The 25389-nt window shown below is 38.3% G+C and overlaps 1 pseudogene; it reads left to right on the forward strand.

Moving 5' to 3' along the window:
- LOC114471899 (uncharacterized) overlaps positions 1 to 24873 on the forward strand; it is a 37234-nt pseudogene extending 12361 nt beyond the window's left edge.
- Positions 24874 to 25389: the final 516 nt, after the last annotated feature.

Consider the following 25389-nt stretch of genomic DNA (forward strand, 5'->3'; position numbering starts at 1 on the left):
TTTTTATATTTTCTTCGTTTGGTGTATTCTTCTGTAATGTATTTTTTTTGGAATAATTATATGTATTTTTTAGTAACGTCCCGATACAACTTTTTAACTTTTTTGTATCTTTTTGTGCATTTTTTGTATAATTATTGTTTTTTGTTGTGATTCTGGAGTCATTTTGTGTAATTTTGTATCTTTTCTTGGTGTAGTTTTGCGCATTTCTGTTATCATTTTGTGTATTTTTTGTATAAATATTTAGCTTTGTGTATTTTTCTGTAATGTATGTTTTTTTGGAGTCATTTTATGTGTTTTTGGAGCCTTTTTGTGTTATTTTCTGCATGTTTCGTGTACTTTTTGTACAAATTTTGTTTTTTGTTTTTTTGTTTTATTTTACTCATTTAGTATATTATAAATATCTCATGTGTGGTGAGGGTGTGTGTGTGTGTGTGTGTTAGATATCAATAGCTGTCAACGACTTCCAGGAACTATTTTCGGGAACTCTTCCGTTGTCGCAACTCTCTCTCTAAACAGCTCTGTGTGCGTTCAGCATCTACATCCAAGGTGCACATTTGGTTATATAGCACGTGGTGAATATATCAGCGTTTAAAAAGCCGTATCAGCGGAGAAATGTGCATTTTTGGCCGTTCGCTTTCAACACAGCTGCGGCCATTGTTCGTCATAACTTCCGGGTCCCGTCCGTCCGTTCTAAACAGCGAATGGTCGAACAAACATGAAAATAAACGTTTTGAAATCACCAAAAAAGTCAGAAATGCAATTGTAAAAACAATGAATTTTTCTTTTCTTTTAAATACATTTGACAGACAAAAACAAGAAGTTTGCAACTCTTTCAAAGCACAACATGAAAGAAATCTCAAATCTTGAAAAAAATTGTTCAACTAAATTCTTGAACAAATGAAATGTGTGTGAATCTAAGGCTATGTTCACACTACAGGAACCACAACACCATTCTAGTTCTAAACTCCACAGACAGAGTTTATTAAATATTCTATCTTAATGATACAAATAAAAAATCAACCTAATTTAAACGGGCAAGGATTTAGGGGAGATTGTACCAAAGAGGTGTTGATATAAATAATAATTGTATTTATCATTAGGTATGTACTATGTATTTATCATTTGCAGATAAAAGCAAAAAACGCTTTATAAATAAATTACTTATTTCAAGATCTAAAATGAGATAGATTGGTTTCCTCTTGTGTTTTATTAGAGAGAAAACAATATTTGTATCAGTATGCTTAAAATGATTGGGCTAAAACACTTTGCTATGATTGGATTCATGTTAAAAGTGAGGCACACACACACACACACACACACAAAGGTTTAATCTGAAGAGGTTTTATCTGTTAAAGACGTGAAGATAAAAATCACACACATTGAACTATTCTGTCCCATCAATCTGCGATTCCTTAATGACTGAAAAATGATGCACTAAAAAGTAAAAAATAAACACTCCAAACAGCGTGGAACCGTTCTCATTTCACAAGTACCTACGTATAATACTGATGTACAGAACACAACACAAGAAACAGGAGAACCAGAGGAGAAGTATGAATGGTCAATCTAATCATACTTACAGTACGGTGTTTCTCAAATGGGGGTACGCAATGGCACTACGGGGGTACTTGAAAATAAACAAATGAAAGCAGTAACAATATGCGGTTTTATAATGTTTATTTTTAGTTAGAAATAATAATTATACTAAATATTACCAGCAACTCAAATAAACAACAACAAAAACACACAAAACAACAGAAAAAATATACTGAATAATAAAAAAAACAGAAAACAAAATTTAGAACCTGGACTGAACATACAAAGGTCCCACAACAGGAGGGAGATTAAATAAATCTATTCAGGAGGCATTAAATACTGTTTGATTCCACTTATTTACAAAATAAAATGGTTTTAAATGTGTTTTATTGTCACTCTTTCATTCATCATTATGATCAATAGATGTTTTTTCACAGAATTCTGAGCAAAATGTAGAAGTCGGACATAAAGTGGGGACTTGGATTGAAAAGTAAGAGAAAGAAGTAGTTTGAGAACCACTGTTATAGTATATAGTAGACAGTATATACTAATAGAGTGTACTAGGTGAGTGGGTGTGGTCATAGTTGGATGGTCGTCCAATCCAATGTGCGAGTTCTAGAAAGTTCCTCTTGTTTGACTTCACAGAGCAGGTGCTGCACGTCTGTATGTGTTTGGATGTTTGGCTTTCTTCACTCCCAGTGCTCGTCTGGAGGGAATAGTCTGTGGCGTAGCAGGCGTTAGCGGTTGTAGCCGTGCATGTGCTTGCCTTGACAAATATCAATAATTAAGAATGTGCTCAGAATGCTGATTTACAGAGCAGGAGTTTTCATGCAGTTTTTATGATGCTTTGTTTTGAAGTCGTCCTATGAAGATGTGAAGGTGAGGTTGATTCGCTCCCCTTTCTCTTAAAATCGAATTGTGCGTCTCGCCGTCGATCTATCACCGTGTCAGCTCACAGGAAGCATTGCTAGTCGTAATCACATCTGTGCCGCCATTAACCGCGGGGAGCTCGCACACCAAACCAATTCTTTGTCATGAATAATTGATTTTATCCGCTCGCCAAAATATTTGGTTCAAGCACAAACGTGAAATATATATACTGTACGTGAAGGAAGTGGGAAAATCTGATTTCACTTTTATGTTCATTCATTTGTTTTGACCTCTTAAGCCCCACCCATAATAAATAGCGTCTTTCTACGCGTCGACATGACCTACATGGCTGATTTTTGTTCAGATTGAAGTAGGACCCTTAGTAGATACAGAAATTTTGGAAATATATGATACTGAGTGACAGTAAATCATGTTTTAAATACAGAAATATGTAGTCCGCCCCCCCCAAAAAAACCACCTTGTGTTATTTTGGAGTCAATCGGCATGTTTACTTTGGAAGATGGACCAAAAGTAGACTTTTAGCATCGTTTTGATGAATGTTTTTATCACTAACATGTCCAGACACACACACGCACACACGCACGCACGCACGCACGCAAGCACGCACGCACCTCACAAGGTGACTTCCATCCACATTCTGATATTCATTAACTCTCGTGAAGAAGACAGTCATATTTCCTTTGAGGATCATTCATTGATGTGTGTGTGTGTGTGTGTGTGTGTGTGTGTGTGTGTGTGTGTGTATTACCTTTCAATAACTCTCAAACACATTCTCTCATTAGTATTTTTCTTATAATTTCTCCTGCATGATGTCAAAGGTAGAGACATTGGAATCTAACCTGTATTATAAATACGTGATATATATATATATATATATATATATATATAGATTTGGCAAATGTATCTGTGAAGCACATTTCATACACAAGGCAACTCAATGTGCTTTACATGATAAAACATTCAACTGTTTAAAATCAATAAGAACATTTAAAATCATCAGTAAAATCAATTCAAATCATCAACAAACACATGACATCATCACCATGACCAACAATCTCTCTCTCAATCATATGCAGTACAGAAAAAAAAGTGCCTTTAAATGTTCACTTAAAGGGGTGGTATTATGAAAAATCCCCTTTAAAATGGTTTTGTTACAGTGATATACTGTACATCCTTTAGCCTCATTCAGAGGGACAAAGTTGAAAAAGTTCTGTTTCCTCCCTCACTTGTTATTCCACATTTTGTAAAAAGTCGGCTCCTACAGTTGGATTTTTGCCTCACTTATACATCATAACGTGGAAACTGCTCCTCCTGACAATCCTGGCTCCTCCTACCCTATAAGAACGTGAGCTCCTCCCTCTCAAATTACCTCACAGGTAAAACAAACATAGCGACTGTATGTTAATATTACAGTTAATATGTTTATGTTTAGATAATCCAGTAAATAGATAAACCAAAGAGGGCTCATGATCAGTTCCATTTTTAGTAGCTGTTATACCACCATGTGTCACCATTATGGGATGATCTGTTTATGACCCAATATGATGCAGTGGTTGGACAAATCAATGGACTATCGTCTTAAATGGTCTATTCCTGTGGTTAAAACAGGTGAAGAGGAGAAAGAAGACTGTTAATGATTTACTGCTGCTGCTGCTGTGATAAACACACACACCCACTCATGCATTCATGCATATGCATGAAGGCTCATGAAACAGCCTGTTTTTAGGAGCGCTCTAAATGTGACTTTTCAGAGGCTAAAACTCCAGAAAACCTCAAATACTATGTAGTTGGGGTTCTGAGAACAAATGGATGGATAAAAACAATAGCTCAATACTGGACCTTTCACAATCAATAAGAACATTTTAAATCAACAATAACATGACCAGTTTAGAGAAAAAGAGTGCTTTTAACTTTGATTTAAAATGTTCACATTGGATGCTGTAAGGTTTTCTCTACCTTCTTCCGGATCATTTAAGTGAACAGCTCCAAGGACAGATGACATGAGTAGTATCTTTTTACAGTTGTGTTTATTCTCACAAGGAAAGTTTTCGCAGCTCTGAAAACAGCTCACACACAGGTGAGAACCACAAGCAAGAGTGCATGTGTATTAAAGTATTTAACATTGGATATTAAAAGATTTATACTCTTTCTGAATAAAGAATCGACTCTTGCCAAATGCATACGAGTGACATTATATGTATGAACAAGAAACCCTGATTTAAGCAATAATACCATGATGTTTTCCACACAGATTTGGGAGTGTTATGATATTGTTAGAACAACATTATCTTCAGACTCTGTGTGTACTAGTTCCATCTTTGTGCAGTAAATTTTAAGTTTACACTAAAATGAGGCGTAGCTCTCCCAGGAGAAGACGATGTTTATTCAGTTTGTTACTTGATCTGCGTAGTGAGACATATATGGAAGGTTTTTAGTGTGGAGAGGATTCTGTTAACAAGATACCAGATGTATGACTTTAGTTCTTTAAGTTTATATGCACCGTGTCGCTCGGTACCACACAGATTTGTATTCCAGTCCAAGTTTTTATTTGATTAATAGACTGTTTTCTCCACACTAGTGCTTACAAGTTGATTCCTTATATAGTGATGAGCTAATGTTAAAGATAAGATATAGACGGTTTGTCTTCCCCAAACGAGCTCAGAGCTTGCAATGATCCGACCAGTTTACTCTCACAAGTTCCTCTTTATAACCTGTTTAGAACTCTGTTTGTATTAATAAACTGCCTATTATTTACAATTCAATTGTCCTGGAGACTTTTTCTACATCTCCTTTTTTTATCATCATCATCCACACAAGATGCAACAGTGTCAATGACATTTTTCAATTATAATTATCCATGTTTAACTCACTCACTACCATTGACCTAAATATACGTCATTTCAAATCCAAATGCTCGCTGCCATTGACGTAAGTATACGTCAATTGTGTTTTTCAACGGCAGTTGCTAGGGGACACTGTAACGGAACGCTCCAATGAATATCAGCCTTGTACTTTGATGTAGTGACCAACTGGTGCCATGTAGGTGGCAGCAGTGCACCTTTGGATGAGAAATTAACCGTGATGATCACCATGAGCCGGGAGGGAGAAACAATGGACGAGGGCTAAAAATGGCGCCCAGCAGCTCACACTCGAGCACAGCATGTCTGGGCATAAGAGTGTCACGACTGTGAGAGAAAACAATCAACAAATGGGTCGACTCGGCATGTCAGGGAGGAGGAGGAAGTTGCGTGTGTGGGAATGGGGGTGGGACTCGGAGGAAGTCCAAAATACCGTAAGGGAACCATCCAACTCCGACCCAGATAGCAAAATAATAATATTTTGCCATCAAAAGCCCTGTCTGTGTTGTTTTTGTTGTTTTATTGATGGAAACCAATGTTGAGGTGTCACTAAAGCAAAAAATAATAATTTACCCTCAAAGTCACAGAAAAATCCTTTATTTCTCACCTTTTTGCTCAGAAACTGGTCTTTTGTGTGAAACTTACTTTTATTCAACACTTGATTATGGAAGAATGAAACAAGCTAGAAACAAAGACAACATTTCAGATGAAAGTAGAGTTCATTCTTTTCAGATTTTACACGGTCATAGCACTAACTATTTGGTGGGTCTTTAAAAATCAGTCAAAATGCTGTAAAATAGCTGGCAGTGAGGGAGGTATCTGTTCTGAAAATGGCTGGCAGCCACTCAGTTAATTACAACTCAGTTATGATTACGGTGACTTCCATTTTATTTCATTTATTATTAAATATACAATTATAATTTTCCCCTGGAATTCAATTACAAATATGTTCTCAATTACTTAAGTTCAAATGTAATTAACCACAATTACTGAGCCTGAAATAAATATCCCCATAACTCAGTTGTGTGCCTTATGATGGCTTATCTCACATAAAATGTGGGTGTTTTTCCACATTTTTCATGCCTTACTGGATTTTCACCGCAGTTTAGTTTTTGGTTTTCGTGCCAGTTTTTATAGAATTCCCATGGCAATTACAAATACAAAGTCAATTATCTGAACTCAATTACACATTAAGTATTCAGTGTTGCTAATGGATGAATGAGTGTGATGTAGACACAAAGAGACAGGACAATCATGTTAAATACCAAAGAATGTGTTAACTTATGACAAAGTATGGAAATGGATGAATAAAGTTTAACTTCTTCCTATTCCCTTTCACCAATTTATTATTTTAATTCATTGTAATTCATTATCAACTACGCAAATACAATTATAATTAACATCCAACCCTGGTGTGTACAGAGATTATTGGGAGTTTTCTCTGGGAAGGGGCGTGTACAATGGAGAGGGCTGATGTTTGTCACCGATTTATCAACATGATCCAGTCCAACTGACGACATCATGAACTTAGGGTAATGGGAACAAAGTGAACAAGTGTGTGTCTGTTAGAAACCAGTGTGTAGCTATAGCAACAGAGTGTCAGAGCTTACAAGAAACTAACATTGAAGAATAGAGAAATAATAAATATCTCTCAATGCTGACTTCAGCTCTGCTGCAGTCTGTTCCACTATTTCTTTGCAGCATAACAACTAAAGGCAGCATCACCGTGTTTGCTGTGAACTCTGGGCTCCACTATCTGACCTGTGTCCATAGATCTCAGAGACCTGCTGGATTCAAACCTAGTGCTTTAATGTATAAATCATCAGATCCCAGAACAAACGCTGGGTGTTATACTGGCAGTAAGAGAGAGACAAAAATGTCATGGAATACATTTTTCTAAGTGTCTTTTTCTAATATTTCAATAATATCATGTCAACACAAACAACCAATTAACCTAATTGTTTGATAAAAGAATGATGAATCAGCGTTAAAGAAGCACAGACAATCACCCGTTACGAAGCGTCCGTCTCTCTCTCTGAGTGACATCTGTCACATCTGCCATGTTTCAGCACCAAGGACAGCGTTAAATCACTGCTAATTTAACCACAAAGATCATTAAACTTTCAGAACACAAAAACCCACAAATATAAAATATTTACAAACCTTTCCACCCAAAAAAAAAAAACAAGAACTTTGTATCCTCTACTTTTTTCCATATTTCCAGTCAAGGCCTGCCTTGTCTTTTATAAACCTAGAGCAGCAGATCATCTTAGCTTTGAACTGAGCCTCTGTCTTAATGTCTATATCAGAACTTTAACCGTGGTCTCCTTCTCTTCTCTCTGTCCCTGAGTCCTCCTCATGTTCTGGATAGTTCTCCTCCTGTGTCCTGTCTGTTGGAGGCAGGTTCTCCTGTATTAGCATCAGTGCTACAGGTGCTGCTACTAGCGACGCTAACTGCTGCTGCTAGCTACGCTAACTGCTGCTACTAGCTACGCTAACTGCTGCTACTAGCTACGCGAACTGCTGCTATTAGCTACGCTAACTGCTGCTGCTAGCTACGCTAACTGCTGCTATTAGCTACGCTAACTGCTGCTACTAGCTACGCGAACTGCTGCTATTAGCTACGCTAACTGCTGCTGCTAGCTACGCTAATTGTTGCTACTAGCTACGCTAACTGCTGCTATTAGCTACGCTAACTGCTGCTATTAGCTACGCTAACTGCTGCTGATAGCTACGCTAACTGCTGCTACTAGCTACGCTAACTGCTGCTACTAGCTACGCTAACTGCTGCTACTAGCTACGCTAACTGCTGCTACTGTTTTTTTTTCCACAGAAACAATCTTTACCTCAGGCTTTGCTTCACTTATTGGCTTCAAAAACTCTTTAAATCCAACTGCCTTTCTTTAGCCATTTTCTACTGTTTTCCAAGCTGAGAAGACACAATTTATGCAGAAAGTTACACTGTCACAGCGTGGGGGCGTGGCCTGACTATCCCCTCTCTTCGTCACACGCTCAGTTTTTACATGTAGTTTTGTGTTTACAATGACATTTTCAGTGATTTCAACTCAATATAAAACACAGCTGTCTAAATAAAATACTTCATCTTTTAACCAAAACACCTAAAAGCAAATGAGGGACTGGATCTAATCAATGAAGTGCTGGTCAAAATCTGGGAGGTGCTGGTCTTACTTAGGATTTGGCCCAAACTAAGCTCTGTTCATACCTGACTAACATCTCACTGATGTATTCTGGACCAAACCCATTCACACATTTATAACCAGCAGCAGAACTTTAAAGTCTATTCTGAGGCTGACTCAGAGCCAGTGTAAAGACTTTAAAACTGAAGTAATGTGTTCTGACCTCTTTGTTCTGGTTCAGACCTGAGCTGCAGCGTTCTGAACCAGCTGTAGATGTTTGATGAAGACCATTACAATAGTCCAGTCTGCTGGAGATACAAATATCTGAGCTACTAATGGTCAAAACATAATTCTAGAAAAAACAAAAGACACTTCTTTGGGGGTCACCAGAAATTTGTAATAATAAAATATGGTCACGATCCAAAAAGGGTTCAGAACCACTGGTTTAGCACCGAGCAAGAAAAGTATTTCATTCATCTTAAATCTAAACTTGTGTGCATTTGTATTAATCTTTTTTTTTAAAGGGGAAAGAAAGAAATTCCCAGTGTCGTTCTTTCCTTTCCACAAACACTTTCTCACAGCTGTCATGTTTGGTTGTTACCCAATTTAACACATTTATATTCACACCCACTCGTCTGCAGCAGAGTGGGAGAAATGCTAACATCTGCATCAGCGTGCACAGTCTCTCTTTTGCACTTTGTCATAAAAGTGCAACATGACCTTATTGTTTAACCACTCTCTAAAATTAGACAACGTTACTCACAAACACTGAACATATTGAAATTGCAAGGCACGTTTTTCTTTGTGTGCAAAGAAAATAGAATATTGGTGGATGCAAAATGTGATTCCAAAGCATTTTTCTGTCATTTTCATTGCCTTTCTATTGATCACCTGTTTGTTTTAAGTAGTTAAATACAGTCTTACAAGGAGTACAAGCTTTTCAGCCCACGACCCCTAAAATAAAGGTTCCAGAGAGTGGGGACCCCCACTGTAGCTGAAGGTGGTTGAACACAGACATGAACATTGAAGAACAGTCATGTGGAGACAGGACCATCTATAAGGGGGAATAAAGGGGAGAGATTTTTGGGGTCCATCCATAAAGTCAGTAAAATGATGGTCCATTGTTCTATGAATCTGTGATAAACACATTTATTTATTCATCTGAATAATATCCACTGTTATCCAGGAACGTTTATTATTATTATTATTATTATTATTATAGTCATCTTAAAGATGGAAATCCTGGTTTTAATCACAAATAAAATGGGATAAAAGTGACCAAAAAGGTGGTGAAATGGGAATTTAAGAAACTACAGAAATTGGTTAAAAGTTGCCAATAAGAGTGGACAACAACAGACAGAAACTTTAGTAAAAAGAGTTCAAAGTGTCAATAATGGCTTAAAAGTGGCAGAAATGGGAAGTCGGGGTCATGTGATTTTAAAGTAGGAACAATTACTTTAAGCTGGCAAATAATGGGCTTGACAAATCGTGACAAATTTAATCATGAAATATGGTGAAAAGAGGATAAAAGTGACAGTAATGGGTCAACATACTGTATGTGACATTATGTAATAAAAGTTTATAAGTGCCCAAAATGTCTTGAAAGTGGAAACAATGTGTAGAAACAGGATTGAAATTTGATGGAGAAGTGGTGGAATTACAGCAACGTGAGTACTTCCATTACTGCTGATACAGTATATACAGTATGTAAGACATCGACAATATCCAAGCACTAAGTGACAGATAGTGCTGGATCTGCTCTCCAGAATCCCTCTTTTTTAACACTGGTATTTGTGTAATTTAGGTCATTTTTGTGGGATTTTTTGTAAGAAATGCAGTATTTTAGAAGAGTGAAGAGTTATTTTGACAATTGCAATGACTGCAGTCATTTTTATGAAATCAGGGGAAACTTGCAAGCACTTGAAGTTTTGTTTCAGTTTGAGAAAAGCTCATACAGAAAGTAAAGTCCAATGAATAATTCAATATGATGAAATAAATTAAATATTACATTCTTAATAAATGTTGCCTTCTATGTTAAATATTGTGTATCATATCGTAAACTCTCAGTAAAGAATAATCTCTTTTGATTTTCTTCAATCACCTGCTCACTATGAGCAAATTACTTCCAATTCATTTTGGAATGAATCAAATAAAAGTGAAGGATCCGACAGGGACACTTATTAACGCTACACACTTTGGCCTGGTGCCAGCCCCATTACTCCTCCAGCGCTGTGATTGGCTCCTCGTTGACATAAAAACAGAGGAAATCATTCATCATTAAGCAGCACATGTGGGTCTACGATGAGGCCTCGCTAACACCTCGCTAACGTCTTAGCCTTCCTCACCCCGTTCTGCTTTTATGCGTGAGAAGCCAATTAGTTGCTGTCCGTCAACAGTTTTTGCTCAAAGTCTCAACGCCGAGGCAGACGGAGACACAAAGACCTGAACGAGCAGCGCTTAGTCGTGGAAGCATGTTTTTATAATGGCTTCTTTGAAAAGCTTTCTCCACAGATCTTCTGAAAGCCTGAACTAACGTCCCTGAATCAACAGCCCTGAGTAATGAGGACATTTGAGGAAGCGAGATAAACTCTTTGTACGCTGTGAGATCACATTTTGAAGTGTGTGTGCTGTGCATCGATGCATACATGTGTTTACTAGGGTGACCATACGTCTGGATTCACCCAGACATGCCTTGTCCAGACCGTCAGACCAAAACCTCCATGGGGACTCAGAGAAACGTATGCTATAGGAAGTTAAAGTCACATTTATTGATTGAAGTGTATACAAATGATTATCTAATGTTCTGTAAGCCTTGATGGTTGTTTGTTATAGTTTTGATCCATCATTGTTTCAATGATAGAGAGATTTTAAGATGGTTTATAAGCCATTTTAGGACGACTTGAGTCACCACTGATTTCTGATTGTTTTTAAGTCTATGTTATAGAGAGATACCAACATTTGTATACCTTATAGACAATAACAACTTATTTATCCACTAAAATGTATTTTGTTGTTACAAGGTATAGATTCAAGAAAACGTTGGATACTGCTGGATTAAGCTCTGGGCTTAAGTGGGGTCTTTTTTTGGAAATGAAAATATAGTCGCCCTACATGTACGTGAGTGAGAGATTAAATCTGTGAGTCTCAGCGTCAGTAACTGCTCTAACTGAAAGTGACAAATAGTGCTGGTGTTTGCTCTGAGGCTCATTTCCATAGGAGGGTGGATAATTAGAGCAGGAGTAATAGATATTCTCTCATTTACATATATTCAAATGCAGTGACGTGCCGTGACCACTAGGGTTGGGTAGGCACGTTGCAAATAGAGACCACGATTGACAATTTCATATGTTTCTGCTGACAAGGGTTAATTCAATTCAAATCAATTTTATTTGTATAAAGCAATTTCCAACAAAGTCATCTCAATGTGCTTATCAAAATATAAAATTCATAATAAGAAAGAAAAAAACCCAATAAGATCTACATGAACAAGCATTTAGCCATCTAACAAAATCAACATCATAAACACCATTAAAGAAACAATTATTTAATATAGCCTCCATACTCTCCCAACAACATATATCTCATGACACGGCAACACATCTGTTGTGAGCTACCTAACCTTTGCTGAAGGTCTGGTAACTCAGGTGTTGGCTTCCATCTTTTAAAAACTGTCGTTTTTCCTCAAAAGAAAGTTTCTCTATTGTCTCTAGTGCTGTCATCATGACTGTAGTGTTGTCCCGCCCACTAGCTAGAGAACGTAGCAGCAGCGGTCACATGGCATCTATTCACTAATGTACTGTGAACTTATGTATAGCATTTAGCATAGCGCGGTTACGTCCAAAGGCAGCGTAGAGAGCAGCCTTTGGACGTAAATTGTTGTCATCTTGGGGAACTGACTGCGCATGCGCAAACACGTAAAAACACGCAATGAGAACGGAGGCAGAGGAGCAACGTGCCTTTGGGAGGGGGCGTGGCCTCCCTCTGCCTTACAGCAGAGTGACTGTGCAGCTGTTCCAGTAAATAGCGCTGTTTAGTCATTTGGGCTATGAAACGCACAAAATGCTGACACTTTCAAACTTATAGGTACTGTAGGCTATTGGAAATGGAAAAATAAATAATTTATAATTATTATGCCTACCTTGTGTGGGAGAGTTTAGCTTCTTAAATAAAGAATGTAAACAAATGTACCAATTTAACCATTTTTATTGTTATTCTCATTTCTGTAAAAATAAAAGGTTTTGAAAGCTGCATTTTGGACCTGTCAAATGAAGCAGTGTAATTATTTATGATGCTCTACATCAGTGGTTCTCAAATGGGGGTACGTGTACCCCTAGGGGTACATGATGGCACTACAGGGAGTAATCGAGAAAGTGAGTTTTATAATGTTTGTTTTTAGATAAAAACGATAATCACTGAATATTTCCAACAATTTACTGAAACGACAAAAAAAACACAAAATAAGAGAAAAATATACTGAATAATCATAATTGAAAAAAACAACAACAAAATACACACAATGACACCAAAAACACACACACACACACTAAGAGAGAAAAAATACTTAACATTACTAGCAACACACAAAATGACAATAAAGACACAATGAAAAAAAAAAAAAACACAATATCATATACAAAATACACTAAAACAAGAGAGAAACAACCAAACTACAACAAAAACACACACACTGAGATAGAATAATTTAAATAATACCAACAACACACAAAAAACAACAACAAAAACACACAAAATAAGAGAAAAAATATGCTGAATAATAATAAAAAAACAAACAAACAACAACAAAATAGACAAAATGACACTAAAATGATTGAAACATGAACTGAAAATACAAAGGTCAGTGTTGGTCCCACATTAGGAGGGAGATGAATGTAAACAATAAAACTATAGAAATAAATCTATCCACTAAATACTGTTTCATTCACTTGTTTACAAAATGAGATTCTTTAAAACATCATTATGATCTATAAATGTTTTTCATAGAGTTCTGAGTAAAATGTTGTAGTTAGACTTAAGGAGGGACTTGGATTCAGAAATAAGAGAAAGGTGAACTAGAGCCAAAAACCTTTGAGTGTTCTATGATATATCATACATGTGAGATACAATGTAACATGGAGGGATAGACTTTATGTCAGTTGTTAATCACTAAGTTAGACAATAAGTAGGATCAAATAAAAAGGATACATAAGTATTAAAAACATTTCAAAGTCCAACAATGTAGAGTACGGCATATGGAGGCCAGAGTTAAAGACATTGTGGGTGGGATTACCTTCAACAGTCTGTGATTTACTCGCCAACTTCATCCACCACCGTGTGTCAGCGCACTGTTCAAGGGAGAGGAGAGTCCTTTAGGAGAGCTCTTCTTCTCTGCTTCATTGTTTACTACTAAAACACTGAGTTGGAACTGTCGCCCCCTGCAGTCACAAATTTTTTTTTCAGGTAACAACTGTTTTTATTATCTTTCTGTAAACAAAAGAGGTTTACATAGACATCTTTAACTTTTCCTGTTTTTTTAGAGCAACCAAAAGCAGCACATGTTGTCATTGTGACTGAAAAATCTGCTAAATGAACTAAAAAACTGCTAAATGAACTAAAAAACTGCTAAATGAACTAACAAGTTACTAAATGATCTAAAAATCAGGCTGAATGTTTCACTCCAACAGAAAACAATGAGATGTTTACAGGCAATGGGGCCATGTGACATCATCAGTCATGTGATTTCAAGGGTTAGGGTTAGAACACAGCTTTTAAAATTGTAAACTAATCCCATTTTTAAAAGTGAATAAAACAAATATGGTGGATAATAATGTGTTTTTATTAGACATGGATCTACTAATAAGTACATTTCAAAGGTTTTAGGCCAAATTTGTAAAAAAACAGTGGAGGATCCCTTTAAGGTGCAGAAACATGAGGGGAGATAATCTAAAATCCAGCCACAGAACAAAAGTTTAAAACCTTTAAATATCAATAAAAGGTGTGATCTCAATGCTGTGCTGTTCCTGATTTGAAAATAAGTCTTACATTTAGTTTTTACAGTTTTAAATCAGTATAAGGTTTTTCACTTTTAATATTAATCACTTATTTTTCATTTTTTTATTTAAAAAAACATTTTAAAAGTTTTTAACATGTGTGTATAGTATTTATTTGCCCGGTCTTAATTAAAGAAACAAAGCAAATATTTATAATTATCATTCATTTTAACCACACGTTTTAACAAAATCAGATTGTTAAAAGTACGTTAACTTAATACTTTAACTCAGGTATTTTTAAACAGTTTTAAAACACAGCATTTTTAAAGCAATGTAGATCATTTTTTAACTACTTATTTAACCAACTACTTTTATCTTATTTGTCTTTCACATTAACCAAATCTAGTTCTAACTACACAGTTAACATAGCACCTGAAATAAGCTTAATACATCTTTAAATTAAACAAGTCTCAAACTCAACACACATTCTTTGTATTTCCTGTTAAACAATAAAATATTTACCAAACTTTACAAGTAAAAGAACAAGAAATGCAGTCAACTTAAGTTTCCATGTGAAACAATGTTTAAATCTAAGTTTCCTGATAGTTTCTGAATGAATTGCAACAGAAGTTTATAATAAACCAGTGGTTATTTAGATGTTCTTACCAGATGTTCATCAAACATTAAAGAGTTTTTATATCAAAGTTTAGTCCCAGTTAAAGGTAAACAACTCTTTCTTCTGTAGCTGCTAAGCTAACATTAAACACTGCCATTGTCTCAGTTCACCCGCAGTGACTGGTTAGTGCCATTAAAAGAATCAGCTGCGAACACTCACTAGTGGGAGGGGCTTCCGCCTGGCCCCTCCTCCTCTGGGGGTGGGAGAGTGGCGGGGGAGGCAAAAAAATGTAAAAAATAGAATAAAAAAAAAAATATATATATATATATATATATAACATCTCGAGATTCACTCAACCATAATGTGTGTAACATATACAATAATGCAAAAATGATTAGTAACAATTGATAATGTTGACTACAAAAAATTGCATCAACACATTGTTTAATGTTGTAAATTAATGATAAATTCAGGCTGCTTTCTGCTTCATTTTTGCTGCAGGACCATACATGACCTGCTGCAATCCAAAATGCAGAACATAGATTAAATATTAGAGCTGAGCCCAATACTTGTCTGAAACGAGCACTTTTGCTGAGCACGAGTATTATTAAATGGGCCAATGTCTGTGCTCGGATTGAATGAAAGTAGCTGACTGTGTCTGCGTGGTGACGTGGTGCTTGGTAGAATGCGACTCGGGTTGTGTGTGGTATAAAATAATATTAAGCTACACACACTTTCTCTCTCTCTCTCTCTCTCTCTCTCTCTCTCTCTGAGTGTGTGCTGAGAGTGACTGGGTGAGTGCTTCAGAGGGCGTTTCCGGGTTAGGCCCTGCCCACTCTGAGTACAGATACAGATAATGCTGTATTTGCTCATCCCTATTAAATATGTAGCTCAAGATTAAATGATATGAAACATGACAAATATTTAAGAACTATTGACTTTAGTGACTTTTTCTTTATTTACAGCCCTGACTTGTTCACTTCCCGTTCAGTTCCACACGGTGTGTATATTACTTATCTATTTATCTGGAGGCCCTTGTCTCTACACTGATGTACACGGCTGTGATGTGATCTCACACATCCCAGTGCAGATTAAGGCGGTGTCAGTACAGGATTACTTTAGTAATTCGTGTAATGCTGCTTCGCCACAGTTAATTTCCCAGAGGATGAACGAGATGTACAATAGCAGCAGCTCCGTGAACCACACTGTATTATTATTCAGTCTCTATAACGTGTTTGGTATGCAACACACACCAGTGTGTGTATCTATTACGCTGGCAGTGACAGAGGTGTGTTAGCGCCGCTCTGTTTAGCAGCTAGCTGTGGAATACAAATGACACTCCCGTAATCATGTGACAATCATACATCAGCCCAACCTCCAATCATCATTGTCAGCTGGCTTTGGTCTTAAAGTGACAGGAGCGTTGGTTAACGTGGTCCAAACGGTGAGGTGAGGCCACAGGGGAAACAGCGTGATAATCTCTCCCTGTGGGAACCAACGCTGACCTTTGGACAATCAGAGGGAGATGCTAATAGAATCCAGCGTTCGCTCCCAGTCTGTCCTGTCAGCATCATTATGGATGATTTAGGACGCTAGCAACGGTCGGCTAAGGTCTCATTAGTGTCTCGTCTAAAGGGTTAATATAAGTTTCCCTGAGGGAATCATTAAAACGTCAGAAAATTAGAAATCATGTGGAAAAGAAAAACTCACTCACACTAAGATAACCTGAGACAAGGATTCATTTGTTTATATATTTTTGGTTTTTGAGTCATTCTGTGTATTAATGTTGTGTATTTCTGTAGTCGTTTAGGGTATTTTTCTGTAATTCATGTCTTTTAGAGTATTTTTTACTGTATTTGTATGTGTTTTTGGACTCATTTTGTGTGTTTTTTGTTGTTTTGTTTTTCTGTTTTTGCATTTACTTTGGGCTCTACACAAAATCATGAAGAAGAAAGACATGATGTTAAAAAAGCAAAATGACTTTTCTTATAGGAAACTGATACAAACCAATATTTGACTCTACCAAAGGTTGGATCAGGTCTCATTAGTGTTTAGTTTTAAGAGTTATTAGGAAATCATTAAAACGTCAGAAGGTTGGAAATCATGTGGAAAAAAAACTCTGAGAGTTTTTCAACCTCTTTTGAGTCAATGTTCATCTTTTCATTAAAAAAAATCCCAAAGCACATCACACCAACCGAATATGTTAAAAAATGATTTTTTGTAGCCTATTTTAGCAATATACAGTCATTCTTATCAAAGCGTCTTGAATACAAATATGATTTAACTTCATTCTGTTAAATATTGTTTTGTTTTCCATAATGTCTTTTTTTTACATTATAAAACTTTACATTATATTTATATAATATATAAATATATTAGTATTAGTAGTAAATACATTTATACTAAATAATAATAACTTATTTTGTTCCGAAAACACACAAAACCACAAACAACTAGTTTTTAAATCAATGAGCAAATGCCATAGAATAAGTGGGCTACATTTACCAAAATCAGTCCAAGTGCAAATAAGATGAGATGACATCAAACTCATCTTACCTTTATGCAGACTCAGCGTCTTTCCTTTAACTAGAACAATGATAAAAACGTGTAGAACTATTCACAGTCACTGGAAGTCAGGTCAGCTGGTTAATACATGGATCAACAACTGTCAGTCCGTTTACATGATGCTGGAAAGGAGCCGTAATCACATGAATCATCCTTCAACAGGGTCACCTGGGAAAATACTCTCTCAACGTGGGCATTTGAAATTGGCAGAGTGAGCTCTTATTTCTGTGTTACAATACTTCAGAGTTGTCTCCTGGGATAGGCGTGATCCAGGTTTTAGTTCAGGGTCGGTCTCCCATTCCTACCTGTAACATCTCACCAGCTTCAAATTCAGTGCATTTGCTGTTTGCTGAACTGACGTCATGGTTACGTTGCCAAATGAAAGAATGCTGTTTGGAAAAAAAAAACAAAACAAATGCCCATTAAATACAACTCGCTGTTTATTTATTAGAAAGAGAGAGAGAGAGAGAGAGAGAGAGAGAGAGATTTTTCAATTTTTGTTTTTAACACATCATTGTGTAACACATCATTGTATTACAGCATGTTTGGACATGTATATGACCATCACATTTCCAAATAGAAGCTTTCTCTTAGAGACGACAGAGAATATCTTTAAAACACCACACAGTTTTAAAAGTGTCCAGCTCATACAAACTCCTGTAGAAGTTCAAATCTAGGATTTGATCAGGTTAAAAAACAAATGAGTAACATCCACATCCAGTGTCTCGCACTTTCCTAAAGTTCAACAATTGGCTTTTTTCTTTGTGTTTACGAGAGTATCTAAAAGCACATAAAAAAACCGTGATGTGGAACCCCTCCCCAACCCCTGGAAGATATTTCCCAAAAGGGTGAATAAAGGTGAAAGTCAATGACACTGAAAAACAGTGAAAAACCATCTCTCGACACCCACAGAAGGGACAACCATCAGTAACGTGAACACAAAGACAGGGACAGCTACACATTCATGTAGAATCCTCCACTGCAGATCTGTGTGTCTTTTTGGTAAACTCAGACTATGACACCCGGACTAGCTTGATGACATGACGACATGTCAGCCTGTCAAACAGTCCCTCGGCCTCAAACATGGGCATCATTTCAATTCAATTCAATTCAATTCAATTCAACTTTATTTGTATAGCGTAATTTAAAACAAAATCATCTCAATGCGTTTATCAAAATATAAAATTCATAATAAGAAAGAAAAAATCCAACAAGATCCACATGAACAAGCATTTAGTGACAGTGGGAAGAAACAACTCCCCCTTTTAACAGGAGGAAATCTCCGTTAGAACCAGGTTTAGAGGTGGCAGCCATCTGCGTGGACTGGTTGGGCTTAGTAAACAGAAGAACCAACAGAACAGGATATAGAGATAGAACATCAGAGTGTTCCAGACTAGTTGAGCTTCATGACACCTGAAACAGAGCAGAGAGCGAAGGACGAGGAGAAGACACTGACTGCAGAAAAACGATACATTATTATCAAGTCAGTCTGTGACTGTTTGACCTTGAGTCTCACTCCTTGTGGTCTAGACGATCCTTATTATTTAGGTGACAAATCTCTTCCCATTTATTAATAAGCTAACAGTGACTCCAAGGTCTGTAAATGTGACCGTTCACAGACGAGCCCATGTCTGCTCTAGTGATTAGATTATGTTATGATTCAGTCCTGTTTATGCAGACTGTAAATCATAACCAGCTACAGTGGATATAAAAAGTCTACACACACCCGCCCAAATGCCAGGTCTCCGCGATGCAAAAAAAAATAACCACAGACACAAAAAAAACATCCCAACTCCTCACCACTGACTACACAACACTTAAAAACAAAAAAGTTTAGATTAATTAACAGACACATGTAAGGTAGAAAAGTTTGAAAACTACTCACGCTCCCACGTTCACCTTCCTTCCACTCACTCACGCATGCTCACAGAGAGAGAGATTTGATTTTAATTAAACACTTTATTAAACCATTTTACAATTCAATTTTCTGCAACATGATCCAAAACTTTTACATCATTTTAACTCACATTGAAATATCTGACTGAAAAGGAGTTCCTTGTCAACCACAGAACAGATATTCTCTTCATAGCACCATAAGCTTATAAACTCCTCCATTGTCTTATAGAACCTAAAGTCCAATCACACTCTGGCTCTCACCATGGACACAAACAGGTCCTTCACCTCTTTACTGTTCTTCAACAAGTAAATCTCATGCTTAGCCTGTCCAGTTATGAAGTTTAAGCGTTGACATTTTACTGCATTTTCTTTCCTGTAACCTGCCCAAGTATGAAAACAGTCTGTGACCACACTTCTTTGAAAACAACAAAAACATTTTTTAAAAGTTTGAACAGTTCTGTCACACTCCAAAAAACAGTGTACAATATTTTCAATGGATTTACAGTAAAAACATTCATTGGAAACCAGTGGATTAATGCGAGACACCAAATAATTTACAGCTACGGCTCCACTGCAGGTCTCCTGATGTCTTTGTTAGAGGGTCTTTATATAAAACCCTCCACACTGGTTTTATATGGGTACCCAACTTCAGCCATTGTCTCTATTTCGTGTCCACCCTGCTGCACAGTTTGTTTCTGTTCAGTCCAGTCACACACAAAACATAAAACTACTTTCCTGTAGCAGTGCAAAATACCAGTACTTCCATTTTCCCACTGCCAGAACCCAAGGAGAGGCCCAGCTCAGGAAAAGGATCACCTTAATCAGCGAGCTCCACTCTGCTTCAGTAATTGTGAAGCATCTCTTTTTCTTCCTCAGTGAGTCTAGCCTTCAAAAGTCTGAGGCTCTGTCCACAAAGCGTGCAGAGCGAAGACCAAGAGCAGCAGTTACAGTACTGCCACATCAACAAGCTTTCTCAGAGTGGTAAAACCTGTAGATGTCAGAGCATGGGACAACCCTGGATTAGATTAGATTAGATTAGATTAGATTGGTTTATCTGAAAGGGGACAGTGCAATTTCATATAACACGTGAACAAACATGGCTAAAAAAAAGCCAGAATTATCCAGAAGGTTATTTTTCATCTGTAGTCCCCTGGCCAAGATGTAAAAACTGATCTCCAGACAACATCAGTTGGGCCGTTGTGGAATTTCTGAAGAAATTGGAGTCTGAAGGCAGCAACACTACTGGCAAAATGCACCAGACCATGCCCACCTTCATCTCTTGGTAGGAACAGCACACTGTGGTACCCAATGAAGATTGTCCCAAAAGAAATCCAACATAATAGACTGTAGTTGCTTAAGGAGACCAGCAAGGGGCTCTAAACATGCCACCATGTGCCAGAGACAACAGGAGACCAGATTATTGATAATTGAAACCCTTCCTCTGTATGACATTTGTGGTAACAACCATCTCCATTTCTCTAACCTCTCCTTCACCTTTTCTACCACCCCCTCCCAGTTTTTCTGTACGGTGGCCTCATCCCCTAGAAACACTCCCAGATATTTAAAACCTTTCCTCCTCCAAGTTAAACCTGCTGGTCGTTTAGGCATGTGAGCGGATCTAAACCCAAGTGCCAGGCCCTCACTCTTTGCCCAGTTAACCTTTGCAGATGACATTTTGCTGAATTCCTGCAGTATTTTTTCAAGTTTCAGTTTGCGTTTTTATCATTAAAGTAATGTCATCAGCATAGGCCGAAACAACAAAAGCTCTCTGGCAGTGTGGTAGCAGTGAGGAGTTACAAAGCAAGGGTTCAATAGAGATGGCGTATAACATGCCTGAAAGAGCACACCCCTGCCTTATTCCTCTTTGAATTCTTAATGGTGCACTTAATCCTCCATTAATTTTCAGTACACTCTCAATGTCCTGGTACAACACTTTTATCATAGCTATGAAACCAGGGTCGAGGCCAAAAGCCTCCAGAGTATTCCAGAGGTAGAGGTGCTCAGCTCGATCAAAAGCTTTTTCTTGACCCAAAGAAATGAGACCAAGTTCTATGTCCAATGAACTAGAGACGTCCAAAACATCCCGAATTAATGACACATTGTCATGAATAGACCTACCAGGCACACAGTAGGTCTGGTCCTGATGCACGATCTCTTCCATGAATTCTTTTAATCTGTTGACTAGCGCTTTGGAGAAGATCTTGTAATCAGTGCAGAGCAGTGAGACAGGACGCCAGTTTTTTATCTCATGAAGATCACCCTTCTTTGGCAGCAAAGCAATCACTGCTCTTCTGCAACTAAGGGGGAGTCCACCTTCTAACAGGCTTTCATTTACCACAGTCAAAAGATCTTTACCAAGCTCTTTCCAGAAAGTCTTATAAAAATCCACAGGAAGGCCATCAGTACCAGAGCTTTTTCCTCCCTCCATAGCCTGCAGAGCTGCAGTCAGCTCCTGGAGGTGTAGAGGTGCTCCCAAACGACGGTTGGACTTCTCAGAGACACAAGGCAAACTGTCACAGAAGGAGTAAACAGACTCATTACCTTTTGAGTGTTCTGTTGTGTACAGTCCGGAAAAGAATTGCACAGCTCGTCTCCTGATGGCTCTATCTTCTGTTAGCTCCAGTCCCGCTGCTGATCTCAGAACATGGATATACCTGCTCTGCCCATTCTTTTTTCCAGCCCAAAGAAAAATTTGGACGGCACATCCATATGAGTTGGACTCTGAAACCTGAATCTGACCAGAGCTCCCTGGGCTCTGGTTCCTAGTACGTTTGTAAGAGCTGACTTTTTTGCCTTTAGGACTTTAGTATGTCCTTGTTTTCCTGTGGACTCTAGCAGTGATTGGAGTTCCACAACTTCAGCCTCTAGAGCTTTCATGGATCTTGTGATGTCCCGTGTGGCATTGAGAGTGTACTGCTGACAGAATGTTTGAATTTAGGCCTTACCTCAATCCCACCACTGTTTATAAGACTTAAAATCTTTACATGTTGTCCTAAAATCTTTCCATAAATATCTAAAACTCTCTACAAAATTTTTATCAAGCAACAAAGATGTGTTGAAGTACCATGCAGCGCTTTTGGTTTTAAAACTGTTAATAAAAATATCACAAAAAACAAGGGAGTGGTCAGTAAAGGGGGCAGGTACAATAAAACTATCCTTAAACACATTCATCTGATACTTGAAGGTATAAAACCGATCAAGTCTGGCTCAAGAAATAAAACCAGCTGCTATGACTCCATGTGTATTGCTTCTAATTGTGAAAAGATCTCCACACATCTACAAGCTCATGATTTTCAATGACCTGGTTCAAAAGTCTTTTAGAAGCAGGATGTGGTTCAATATGGTTCCTATCTATAGAGTCCTCAGCAGTGCAATTTAATAATGAGTTAATCTCACTGAAGAACAACAGTCTGTTTGGACCACTGGCGGGAGCATAGACATTTACCAAAAACAGCTCACACTGCTCAAAAATAGAGTGAACTACCAACAGCCTCAGTCACAGTGAAGCACATGGGTGCACATCCGTCAGAGAACAGCACAGCGATCCCTCCACTGCTGCTGCTACCATGGCTCAATGCAATGTGTCCACCCCACTCCCTCCTCCAGTCTACTTCATTACAGGTGTCACTGTGTGTCTCCTGTAAAAACATATCTGTTTTTTTCAATTTCATGCTCTCATACAACATGGCTCCCTTTCTAGCATCCCTTTCCCCGTTAAGATTTGAAGTGCCAATCCTAAATTGACTCATAAAGAGAGATACAAAGAGAAAGGAAATTCCTAGCACATTCATCTTGACTTGCAAAGCTTTCCCTTCATCATCATCATCATCATCTTCAGCAGTACCTTTAGTTAGCTCCATCCTAAGTTTGGAAACATGGTCAGTAAAACAGTCTTTCCCTCGACTTCTTATCAGAACTCTGAATGTTTTTTGTCTTTGAGAAAACCGGCAGTCAGTTGTCTCACTATCAGTTACCTGAGAAGAAACTTCATCAGCACTGAACTCCGACCCTTCAGATTAGTTCTGTTCCCTTCCTGATTTTACTTTTGCTTTCTTACTTGTTTTACTCGTTTTCTGCAAACCACAGCAATTATTTTTTTGTTTTTCTTTTGAAAAACTGCAGTATCAGCGCTCCCCTCTAGGGACGCTGTGGCCTCTGCTTCTATCAACTCCTCAGCCTGTTCTTCAGCTCACCCACCGGTATGTTTATCAGCTGACCTGCCGCTCCCACCAAAATCTGGACACGCCCTGACCAGGTGCCCCTCCTTCTTGCAGTGGAGACATTTCATATTTTCAGACGTAACATAAATAACATAATCAAAATAATCCACTCTCAAACTTAACACAAGACTTAGTTCCTCATTTCTTTTATTCAAAATCATATGTGACACTACATGACTCAACTGTGGTGCTTTGCATCCCGACGACAGCTTTTTTATAAGAGAGACTATTTTCCCATGTCGTGACAATGTCACAGGATGATAATTGGGCATCCAGTATTTTGCACAACTAATTTGCTTGTTTGTGTGTGTGCTTTTATTTTGAAGTGTTCTTACTGTTGTGCATTGCTGCGCTTGTTATTTCCTGTTTTAATCACTTGGACCCTCACACCTGTGGCAGACTGTTTTTCAATCAGCTTTGATCCAATGAGCATAAAAGCTGGGGGCGGACAATTGACGCGACAGCGGTCTACGGAACGGAGAGGAGCGGGTAACGGGGAGGCAATGGCTAGACAGCGGTCTACGGAACGGAGAGGAGCGGGTAACGGGGAGGCAACGGGTAGACAGCGGTCTACGGAACGGAGAGGAGCGGGTAACGGGAAGGCACCGGCTGGTTTTGAGAGAGAAGGAGAAGGAACACGGCAGGAGTAGCGGCAGCAGCCTCCGGAGCAACGGCAGCAGCGCAGCCTCCGAAGCGGCAGCAACAGCGGCGGCAGCGGCAGCAACAGCCCCCGAAGCAGCGGCAGCAACAGCCCCCGAAGCAGTGGGAGCAACAGCCCCCGAAGCAGCGGCAGCAACAGCCCCCGAAGCGACGGCAGCGGCGCAGCCTCCGAAGCAGCAGCAACAGCGGCAGCAACAGCCCCCGAAGCGACGGCAGTGGCGCAGCCTCCGAAGCAGCGGCAGCGAGGCTGTGAAGCGGTGAAGCCAGAGTACGACGCCGATCACAGCAGGCGGGCAGAGTATCTCTGCCCCCGTGTGTAAGTACCGTTCTAGTACTCTTGCGGGATTGACTGCACTTGCTTGTAAACGATTTTGTGAAAGGGGACACCTCACTGCCTCTAGACTTTTGTCCCAGTGTAGGCTCCGCCATAGAGAAAGAAGAGGAACGGGACTACAATCCAGCTCCGCCAACCATCCCTCTTCCTCACCCGTTGGGATGAACTTTTAATGTCTTAAACCTTTTTTTTTGCTGGTATCACCACCCACGGTGTTATTTTAGATCTTTGCAATAAATTAATTATTAGACCTGTTAAACTGTATCTTTGGTTGATTACACTGCTTGCCTTGTTTAAATTATTCTAAGAGTTCCTAGTCTCTCATAAAATACTAGGTGGCGTTGTCATCGAGAAGCGGCCGCGACATACATTTTGGCGTTGTCGACAGGACACAAGCACGAGCAGTGTAACAACCATAGATTTTTTTTATTTTTAAGTTGTTATACTTGTAAAAAAAAAAAAAATGATGATGCCAATATATCCCGGTGCACCTTGGTTGCCAAAGTTTCATGGGCCAAACAGTGACATTAAGTATGGGGACTGGAAAGAACAAATGTCTAGCATTTTAAATGTACAGGACCTGACTGAACTTAGAAAACTGAACTGTTATCGGGTGCTTTGGCTGGAGAGGCCAAGTTGCAGATTAATGTGCTAGATGCTAGAGAGAGGCTCACAAGTTACACTAATTC

The sequence above is a fragment of the Gouania willdenowi genome, chromosome 11 (assembly GCF_900634775.1).
Source record: "Gouania willdenowi chromosome 11, fGouWil2.1, whole genome shotgun sequence".
NCBI lineage: Eukaryota > Metazoa > Chordata > Actinopteri > Blenniiformes > Gobiesocidae > Gouania > Gouania willdenowi.